This window comes from Ursus americanus, chromosome 14, assembly GCF_024610735.1.
Source record: "Ursus americanus isolate L20-20 chromosome 14, mUrsAme1.1.p, whole genome shotgun sequence".
NCBI classification, from domain to species: Eukaryota; Metazoa; Chordata; class Mammalia; order Carnivora; family Ursidae; genus Ursus; species Ursus americanus.
The window spans coordinates 25,039,887-25,051,247 of NC_142140.1; the positions used below are offsets into that span (position 1 = coordinate 25,039,887).

An 11,361-nucleotide genomic window follows, 5' to 3' on the forward strand; every position below is an offset into this window, starting at 1 on the left:
GAAGGAGCCATCTTGGCCCTTTTGCTTTTGTTCCACTCTTAGAAGCTAGACTTCCATTTAGACGGGTGGCAGCCTGTGGCTTCTCTCCTTGGTAGAGACTCTGGAGGTAGGAGTGGTGTTCCAGAGACCAAGTTCTCTGCAAAGACAAGGCTCAGAGCTGTGGGAGCGTTCTCTCTCCTTCACCTTTGCTTGTTTGCCTTCCTGCTGTTTGTACAGGACTCACATACCAACCTGTAGGATTGTTCAGCAAGCAGAAGCAAATCCAGATCCTTATTCTCTGTGGTGCTGTATTAAAAGTTATCATTAATTCGTAGTAGAGTACTCTCACAAAGAGATTTTTTTGTTGTGTTCTTTAGTGTTTAGTATCATGGGGAAAAATTAAGTGTGTTGTCCTTTCGGAAAGAATAGTCTTGGTAATTCTTTTTTTGTGCTGAGAATGGTGCTTTTTTAATAATAATGCATTTTGAGACCTGGTGGGTATCTTCTGAAGCAGAATGAGCACGTACTGGTAAAAGCGATAATTATTGGAACTCTGTGGGAGAGCAGGCATTTGTGGGAATTTTTAGGCATTCTTGGATATATAAATGTAAATTCGCAGAGGTCGCTTAGGAAATGAGAACAGTAGAATTAATCTATACAAAATTTGCTGTTTTCCCAGAAACTGGGGATTGGACCAGAGCCCCGGTATAGCTTGAACAGAAGTTATTTGTGTATGTAGATAAACGATTTGCACCATTCTGAAGCTCAACAGAAATATTTTTCAATAGGAAAAAACCTCTTGTCATTGCACTTCTTTATTTTCCGCAGCAGTGGCAAGCAGCGAGTGAGAGAATGTTTTTAATTGAAATCACAGAACTTCATCTCAGCCAACTTTGAATTGCTTCCCCTGTGCAGCATTTTGCCAGAGTTTCAAACAAGCCTGTACAAGAAAGGAAAAGAATGTGGTATTCACAGATACTAAAACACTGTGAAAACAACGCTGATATCGCTAGCTAATTTAGTCACTGTGCCTCTCTCTCCATTCCACAGAGGCTGAACAGAACTGTAATTCCTGCACTTTCTCTCTCAGCTCCCGCATCTCCGAGCTGGCCCTGCGTGGTGAGATTCTCCATCTGTACAGGGCCACCCTGCCTTACATGTCCTTTGCCATCGGTGGCCTCATCTCTTTCTTTCTCGTCTGTTGATTATTTTTGTTAAGGGGTCTTTCGTGTAAGTTTCTCAGTTGCAAGGAGTACAATGCTCATGAGCAAAAATAAACAGAAGGTGTACATTTTAAGGGTATCGGGTACCCGAGAGTACCCAAGGTAAGGAATTTTGTCAAGCCTTAGAAACACCCTGGGACTGAGGACTTGGAACTTTGTCAGGTTTTTCTGTAGGTGTCTTTCCTTCCCCCTGAATGTGCTGTTGCTTCATTCTTCTCTTCTCTTAAAATAGACTGATCTGCCTTCTGGAGCCGAGACTGGCTACCCACAACTCTCAGCATACATTTCTTCCTTTCCCAGGCTCAGGCTGACTGAGGCTGGAATCTCTTAGTTCTTGTTGTAAGTTTCAGGGAGAAAGGACTACGATTGGTTCATAAGGGTCCTGATCAATAAACTGTAACCAATGGCGTGGCGTTCCATGCAACTATGGCAGCTGAACGGGTGTCTCTTTTAACTAATAGATTGGGGTGAGACCATGACTAGATAAAAGTGTGTGTGTTGGGGGGGAGCAGGGTATTTGCCAGGTAACCCAGTGGCATTCTCTGCAGTTGGACTTTATGCTTGTTTGTTGGACCTCTTACTAACTGTCCCCCAACTCAACTCCAGCTTTGCTGGAAACTAGTCAAATTGTGGTACTTATATGCATGGTGTTGGACAGCCAGATATAGAAAAGTAACTGTGTCCAGTATGCCATTAGTAAGTGTTTATTGAGTGCCTACTGTATGCTAAGCCCTATTTCTAATACTAGAGAACTAATACATGCCTCATTTTATTTTCATCTACACCTTCATTACCTCTTCCCAATTACAACCCTGTGTTTTCTATCCACCTCTCGTGCATTATGTTCATCATGGTGAGTGAGAAGTTATTTTGAAGGTTGGTTAGTGATGTTTGAGTTACACCTTTCATGTCTTGTTCGGTGTGATTTAAAGAGTTAATGAATTCAAAGAAGCCTGACATAGGAAAGATTAAAGTAAGAAATGCATGTGTCTTTGCAGTAATATCCAAGGTATAACGCATGGGTACATACTGCCTGTCACTTGTCCCAAAGACACGCAAAGCAAAATTTCCCAGTAAGATGGAAAGCTCATTATATTGTTGGTCCAGGTGATTGTAATCATGGGGCGCATGATAATGTGAAAGCTGATCTGAAATTCTTCTTTGAACTTTAATTATTCTCTTTGATCTAAGTGTACAAGTGATTAATTCCAAGATATGTGATAAACATTCCTTTCCTGTTTTCTTTGGAAACAAGATGTGGATTTCCAGGGATATAAGGCCATTTTAGCACTCTCATTTTGGACTTGACGAAGGCTTCTGTGGTATCTGGAAAAACTAATGCATCAGGGAGAGTTTGTTTTAATTTGCATTCCTTAATCCATTTTAACTTTAATCCGCCTGTGCAAGTCTAATGCAAAATGTAAGCAAGTTAGCTGAAGTATATTAGAAGTTATATTAAAAACCTCTGTGGGGTCTTTGGTGTACGTATGCGGAATTAACATTGATGCCAAGGTCCTTGCTATAAATTAATTTTCCAGCATAAAAAATGAGGAGAGCTCGTAATTGTTCGTTCTGTTTCCAGCCGTCTTCATTTTATTCCTCTATTATTGTCTGTAAGAGATTGTAACCCAGTCATGTCAAAAGGGATGGTAGTTTTTGGCCTGGGTCATATTTCCACTGTCCGTCAGCACTCCTGAACAGATCTCCTTTTCACCTGAGGTTGACATTCTTCTGTGTTCCTGTGATCTGTTTTCATTTCATGGTAAGCCCGATTTCTTCAGATGAATGACCATAAAGGTACATGTTATCAGTAAGAATTATGGAGAGGAAATATAGAACTCCATAATTGTGGACTTCCTACCTCTGATGGCTGTTTTCATGGAGCCGGATTCTCTTGCTAGGGAGTTCACAGTGTGAATGCATTTTCTGTTTCTGAGAGATGTTCGTCTTACCTCAAGCATTTACTCTTAGGTATTCTACAGAGAGAAAGAGCTATTTATGGCTGTATCTTGAATTAAATATTTAGATTTAGGGAGCAAATATTTGTCTTTTTTGAAGACACATGCCTTTAAAAGTGGTTCGTGTGGTAGAATGTTGGGGAAGTGCTTAAATGCTTTTCATTAATTTTCTAATGCAAGAGTGATACAAGTTTATTACAGAAATATTAGAATGAACAGCCCCCCCCCCCCGCCAATTGCCTGTAATCCCATTAGTCAAATGTAACCAATATTATTCTTTTGGGATATGTTATTCTAGATACATTGTGTATGTATGGGTAAAGTTAAAATTTATATTGACATGTATACATTTTGCTACTTGAATTTTTACTTCCTAATAAATCATGAATGTGTTGCCTTGTCAAAAAAACCCACAAAAATCAAACATGCATAATTTTACACTGTCATTTTAAAGGTTTGCTTAGTATCCCATTGTACGACATTATTAATATAGCTTTTTCCTTATTTCCAGTTATCTTGCTTATTTCCAGTTTTGCATGTTTTAAACAACTCTGTGATGAACATCTTATAGCTAAATCTTTGTCCACACGATTAATGATTTTCCTGGAAGTGCTTCCCAGATATGGAACTGCTGAATTCAAGGTTTTTCTAAGGTTTTGTTTTTTGAAATCATATTTAACCAAAGTATCCTCTGTTGAGAACTTCCCATCAGCCCTGGGCAGGGTTGTGCTTTTATTGTGACTACTGCTGCTGCCCGTTGTCATGATGATTATTATTTAACATTCTGGTGGTTTCAGTTTTCACTGGGACTCTGTTTTCTTCCTTACCCATGTCTTTTACTTGTGCCTGATTTTGAGGTCTGTTGCAACATTGGCCTTTGGCCATTGCCTTTAGGAGAAAAATATCACAACTGGTAGAAATGTGATCTGGCTGGGGCTTCCTCATCTGGGCTCCTGGGTGTTACTGATCTGAGCCTCTCGGAGTATCCCTTCTGAGTGTTGCAGGCGTGCACTGGTAGTGAGTCAGTGTTCCTCTCCACACTGGAGGAGCGCAAAGTGTTTCCATTGCAAAGCAACCAGGTATCTCTGAGCTTCTAAGACAGCCAGGCGATGCTGAATAATTAATTGGTTTCCAGGAGATATTACTTGCTATGGTTGGATATTCTTTTGGGCTTACTGCGAATTACAGTTTGATTGTTGAGAAATCCTTTGAGAGGATAAAGATGTTTAGAAGTGTATAGATGGCATAGATAGGTATTGTTTTTCAATATTAATATGGAGGATAATTTGGCTTCATTTTGGATGAGGCCTCACCACCTAGATGACTTTGATTTTAGCCATTAGCCATACACTTGGCACTTCAAATTGTAATTAATTTAGCTTAAGTTATTCCCTTTGATAAAAAAAAAAAAGCTGCAGGTTAGATGGTTATTAATCATTTCAAGATTCTTTGTAGGAGTTTGGAAAGAAGAAATTTGATTATTGTGTGAAAAGTAGTGACTGCCTTGCCTTCTGGAATGAATGATAGTGATTCTGAGAATTCTGGCCTCTGACTCTGAGGTGACAGTTTGATTCTGAACCCTCAAGGTGCCACTTACACAAACCCAGACCAGCAAATGCTATGCATTTATCACCTCTTTTATTTTTATTTTTTTAAAGTAAGCTTGATACCCAATGTGAAGCTTAAACTCATGCCTCCGAGATCAAGAGTCACATGGTCTCCTGACTGAGCCAGCCAAGCATAAACTAAACTCTACCCCTAACCTGGGGCTCAAACTCATGTCCCTGAGATCAAGGGTTGCATGTTCCAGCAACTGAGCTAACCAGGCACCCCCACATGTTTTGTTCTTTAATGTCTTGGTCAAGGCATTGGGTGGAGAGAAAAGGGATTGACAAAGATGTACTGAATTTTTATTTATTTTTATTTTAAAGATTTTTAAGACATTTTTATTTATTTATTTGAGAGACAGACAGAGGGTGCCAGCACAAAGGGAGAGGGGCAAAGGGAGAGGGAGGGAGAATCCCAAGCAGACTCCCCGCTGAGTGCAGAATCAGATGCAGGCCCCCATCTCCCGACCCCAAGACCACAATCCGAGCCAAAACCAAGAGTTGGAGGCTAAACTGACTGTGCCAGCAAGGCACCCCTATTTTTATCTATCTTTCTGTCTCTCTCTCTCTCTATCTATCTATTTAGAATGTGAGTGGGGGAAGGGACAGAGGGAGAGAATCTTCAAGCAGACTCGCCGCTGAGTGCGGAGTCCTATGCAGGGCTCTGTCCCTGACCCACGAGATCATGACCTGAGCCGAAACCAAGAGTCTGACGCTTAATCAGCTGACCAACCAGGTGCACCGAGGTCCTGAAGTTTTAAATAAGGCATTCTGCCTATTGTAGTACCTATGAACCCATCTAGGCAGTAAGTACTGGCACTGCCCACTTACAAGGCACATTTGTGGAAGAGGCGTGGTCTCTCTTATCCCTGGCATATTACTCCACCCCATCGTGAAATAAAGGACTAATGGATTTATTGCCAGGTTTTGCAAGATCATATACACATTGCTAAGTCTTCCATGGTTATACAAATAGCTAAAAAAGAGATGTCTTGATTTTTTCTGATTAATAACATTAAGTGTCACCATTTCCAGTCCTTGTTATTGTTCAGTCCTATTTGGATATGTCACAATGATAATGATGGGTGTGTGTTATTTTGACCTCATGTGAAGGTTCCATGACAACAGTAAACATTCACTTCGCAGGTTTTCATAAGGCAATAAATCTGGGTGATGCAAGCAGCCTCAGCCTGCAATAAAGATGTGTTGTGAAATTTCTCATGCCAGAAGAGACACTCATAGCTGGGATTGGCATTTTCAAGGCCACTGATGGTGATGACAGAATTCTCCTTTTGGGCTTGACATCAGATGGGGTTTGTGGCTCTTTGGGTTCTGTGTTGCCTGGGTATGTCTTACTTTGGCTTCATTGGACGGTTTGCACCGCTGACCTAGGCGGTTCCTGTTCTCACTCTTTGCAGAATACTCTTGGTATTTTATTTTTTTTCTTACACTAATTCTCAATTCAAAAATAAAAAACAAACCCTAGCATTCAACATCATTGCTAAGGCTAAGAATACTGTATAATAGGATTTCTAATCAAGATTGCTACCTTTCCAAAATCTGACAATTCGTGTTGGGATACTGTTTTGGCAAAATTTTCATGGGATGATTTGCTTTTCTTTCTTTCTTTAAAAACAAACAAACAGACAAACATGGTGGTGCCTGGCTGGCTCAGTCTGAAGAGTATGCAATTCTTGATCTTAGGGTCATAAGTTCAAGCCTCACGTTGGGTGTAGAGATTACTTAAAAAAAAAAAACCTTAAAAAAAATATGGGTCCCAGCTTTCACCAAAGAACAGCAAATTATCAGTGGCGTGTTTTACTAGTATGGTGTAATGGAAATCACACCTGATTGGGAGTCACATGGGCCTGTTTTAACCTCTTTGTACTATCGTGTGACACACTTATTGTGTGACTTTGGACAATTCACATACTTTCTAAAACTCTATTTTTTTCACTGTTTGAAATCTTAATATTCATGTGTACTAGGGATTGTGGCAGAAATTGCAGTGTTATCGCCTGTATTCTTCTTGAAGTATGACTTCGATCCTCCTTCCGTAGGAAGGTAGGGGGTTGTGGTGTCTTTGTACCTTTTCTTTGTGTCAGGGGAGTTTGTGCTGATGGTGGAAGTGGTATGGCGGAAATGCCAAGATGGGGTCTTCTAAAGTGATAGAGTTTCCACCTGCTTGTCTTGGGACATTTGATTTTGGAATCCAGCCGGTAGGCTGTGAGAAACTCAGGCAGTCACCACGAATGCCAAGTGTTCATGGGTGTTGCAGTGGACAGCTCCAGCTGGGGTCCCAGATGATTCTAGCCCCTAGCTGTGGAATGACCGCCGTCTTCCCAGAGGAAGCTCCAGCTGTCAAGGAGCAGAGACAAGACATTTCCACCATGTTCTTTTTTTTTTTTTTTTTTAAGATTTTATTTATTTATTTGACAGAGAGACAGCCAGCCAGAGAGGGAACACAAGCAGGGGGAGTGAGAGAGGAAGAAGCAGGCTTCCAGCGGAGGAGCCTGGTGTGGGGCTCGATCCCATAACGCCGGGATCACGCCCTGAGCCGAAGGCAGATGCTTAACGACTGCGCTACCCAGGCGCCCCCCACCATGTTCTGTATAAAATCTTGACTCACAGAAATTGTGAAAAATAAAATATTGTTGTCTTTTTTTTTTTAAGTGAGCTATGCCCAATGTGGGGCTTGAACTCACAACCCCAAGATCAAGATTCGCATGCTCTACGACTGAGCCAGCCAGGTGCCCCATCTTGTTCTCTTTTTTCTGGTGACAGGTAATTGACATAGAACATTGTATTAGTTTCAGGTGTACAATGTAATGATTTCCTATTTGTGTGTATTGTGAGGCCATCACCACATAAAGTGTAGTTGACATCCATCACTATAGATAGTTGAAAAATTTTTTTTTCTTGTGATGAGATCTTTTAACATCTAGTATTGTTGTTATCATAAGCCATGATGTTTTGGGATGATTTGTTATGTAGCAGTAGATAAGCAGAACAAGTTTATTGTGAGAGGCAAATGAAACAGTAATTATCTTTCTAGGTTTGACGGCTATCTGTGACCTTGGGCAAGATATTTAACTTTTCTGTGTTTGGTTTTTTTTCTTTTTTTCCTTAACTTTAAATGGGGCCAATAGTACCTCCCTCTTAAACTTACTATGAGAAATAGTGATTTAATACTTGTGAGATACTCAGTAAATGTTAGTTGTCATTATTTTCTTTTAATCTCTATTGTTGGGAACTGAGAATGTATGGAGAGACTTATGTTCATTGTATTATGAGTTTTAAATGAATAAATGAAATAAATTTTGTTTAAGTGCCTTTCTCTAGGCGAGAAACTAGTGGGGCTTTTGGATATCAAAGTTTGAATGTGATTTTCATGAACGAAAAAAATAAAAGAAAAATTAAAAATAAATCTCTTACCTAGTATCTGCCAGACATTTATTATTTAATATATATATATTTCTTAAAGATTATTTATTTATTTATTCGAGAGAGAGAGAAAGAGAGCAGGAGCAAGGAGGAGGGACAGAGCATGAGGGAGAAGCAGACTCCCCACTGAGCAAGGAACCCAATACAGGACTTGATCTCAGGATCCCGGGATCATGACCTGAGCCAAAGGCAGACACTTAACCAACTGAGCCTCCCAGACACCTCTGTTTTATAATTTTACTAAGATTGTATCTGTCCAGGAAACTTTGGCTTCAGTTGATAGAAGAAGGCATAAATGTTCTAATATAAGACATCGATAGAAGAAGGGTTGTTGAAGAATGGGAAGTAGGAGGGAAATCTTATTTTATTCATATTCTGTACTAGGAGCTGGACTACAGGCTCTTACCGCTGTCTTTGGCTTAGAGACTTGGAGGCAGACTAGTTAAGAAACTAATGGTGTGTTACTAAAGGTTTGCTGGCCCTGAAATGGGCTTTGTTAGGATCCTTCTCTGTGGGGTTACATGGGGAGGGCAGAACTTGGCCTAGGCAGTTTTGCTTGCGGGCTACAAGCTAGTGGTCTGAGCTCACACATTTGTGTTGGTTTCTGCCTCTGACCCTCCTGTAGCTTTGTGACCTCTCTAGGCCTTTGTTTCTTCTGTTGTCAAATGATTAAATGAAGGTAATGTCAACTGGGTGGTTCTTACTTGGGTTGTCAGGAGATTTCAGGGAATAACCCACTGTTTCTCAAACTTGCCTGATTATAAGAATCACCCTAAGGCATTTTTTTAAAAATACTGGGCCCCCTCCCAGAGTGACAGAATCCGAATTTCCAGGGATTCTGTGATTTTTACATATCCCAGGTATGTCTTACAATTAGACTTCTCTGGGAGACACTAAGAAGAGGCATGTAAAGCTCATTAGTTAAGACTATTAAAAAAAAAAAGTTAGCTGGTATAGTAATTATATTTATTGTACTGTTTTAGGTATGTTCTTTTACATTATGTTCCGTAAATTTATTTATGTAGTTCTTGAATAATTCCTGAAAAAGAAACCAGGGAATGTGGACAAATGTTGATAAACCAGTTAAATAAAATCTGTTTCTGCTTTTAATTTTAATCCCATTATTTTTCATTAGTAAGTTACTCTTTTTCCTTTCTTTTCTGGAGTATGGACGGTCGTAACCAAGTTAATGAGTTTCCTCTCGACTGCCCAAGCCTTTTGAGGCTTAGGAGACCATGGATTGAGATTTTTTTCTGTTAGAAAATTAAAGAAAAATAGCTTTGTAGTTAGGGTCACTGAATCCGGAGGGAGTTTACCCACTGGCTCCCCATCTGGCTGTGGCTGGGTCTTCATGTTGTAGGGCATATGATAATAAGATTGAGAATAACTATGTTGGTGACTCTAATTAAAGACCGTGTTTTCTATATAATGAGTAACTATAATGAGTTTTCTATATAAGAATCTATTTAGAATGCTGCGTGTTTGTGTGTATCTCACTGTTTGCCATAATCTCGTTTTAATTGGTCACTGGTTCGTTACTTGTCACAAATTTGAACTGGAACCACATGGGTTTATATCAGAGTCTTTCAGCTTCCTAGGACAGTGCATGTGTTGCTGAATACTTTAAAGTATGGTTGCTTTTGTGATCATTGGTTATATTGTGCCTCACATTGTCTTCTGCTACGTAATGAGGAAAAGTAACCCTCATGTTATTTACATATATATATATATTTACATATATATATATATAAAATATGAATAATACGAATACGCCTCTTAACATTTTAATTTACTGGTTCTTAATACTCTAGTGGCCTAGGCTCACTTTATGTTTATTTTACTTCCTCTTTGTGAAGTTTTAAAATTTGAGCTTTAATGGTATTATTGATTGTACCTCCCTACGGCCGAGTTCAATGGTTGGCTAATGGTGGATGCTAGGGTCACATTGCCAGATTTAGAGTACGAGCTCAATAAATTATTTTTTGCCATTATAATTATTTGCTTCATTTATTTTTTTTAAAGAACAGATCAATGTTTAAGAATTACAAATGCGTTGTAATAGGTTTTGTTGCATAAACAGATGAGGTGATAAATTCCGTTGTTATCTTCGCGGGTTTATTTGTAGTGTTTCAGCTAGCTGTTAACAAATCCAGTGGGAGGAAGTCAGTTGGTGTGGCTTGCTGGGGAGTTCTAAAACTCAGATTTGGGTTGCAGTTCCCCCTGTATGAACGGCCTTGGGCAAATTCCGGAACCACAGTGACCCTCAGTGTGAACATCTATGAATGGATAGGCCATTGTCTTGTATTTATTTCAACTCTTCATTCTTGGCTCAGTGATTCTGCTTGTCCTTTAAACTCCTGTTTGAGTTGGATATAGTGTTAAGCTTAGTTGCAGGTTTCTTGCAAGTCCTTTGGTTGTTTGGGAAGTTGGTTCTCAAATATCGGTTCTTGGATCTGTGCTGGGTCTTGTTCAGATGTAAATTTGTTGAAGTCGAGGCACAGGCTGGACTTCTGGTGCACTTGTATGCGTGCGTGTGTGTTTGTGTTTGTGTTCAAAAGAGTTTTCAATGTCAGTGCCCTGGCGTTGCCAACTCTTATTCCAATTTTTTTTCGACGAACAGCATGAGATGGGCACTAGGATTACAACCTGTTGAAGGCTATAAAGCTGCTCCCACATTTGTCTTTTATAAGGAGCCCTGCAGTGAACATCCGTGTACATGTGCGAATGTCCTCATACATATCCCTTGTGGACAGACGCCCATAGATTTACATTCTGCTCAGGCTTTTAATGTCAGCTCAGCCAGCTCCTCCTCTCGGAAGCCTTACCTGACAACTTGTTCCAAATCCTCCTGCATCCCCTTTCCCCTAGGTTAGGCACCCTTGATGTGCTTCCATTATACACCACACATATCTTTATCAAAATATGTCTCCTTCCGCCATCTGCCCAAAGACCATGAGTCCTTTGAGAGTAGATATGGCTTCCTTCATATTTATATCCCCGCATGACACATCATAGTTGGGGGGATTTAAGGATTGTTAACTAAAGCTAATCTTCATGTCTGACTTTGCCTTCTGTTCCTTTTCTGACATATTATAAAATCTATTCGAAATACAGATATTTCATCTTGAGGTTACTGTTTTTCTTTTTTTT

At 39.9% G+C, this 11,361-nt stretch overlaps 1 protein-coding gene and 1 long non-coding RNA gene across 13 annotated transcripts in view; both read left to right on the plus strand.

Moving 5' to 3' along the window:
- Nucleotides 1-11,361, plus strand: part of MAGI1 (membrane associated guanylate kinase, WW and PDZ domain containing 1) — a 608,349-nt gene that overhangs the window by 116,561 nt on the left and 480,427 nt on the right. The gene's annotated exons all lie outside the window — the stretch shown is intronic.
- LOC148108925 (uncharacterized) overlaps nucleotides 789-11,361 on the plus strand; it is a 32,296-nt gene continuing 21,723 nt past the window's right edge. Inside the window, exon 1 of the long non-coding RNA XR_015726642.1 lies at nucleotides 789-11,340. This is a non-coding gene — a long non-coding RNA (uncharacterized LOC148108925). The remainder of the gene's footprint in view (nucleotides 11,341-11,361) is intronic.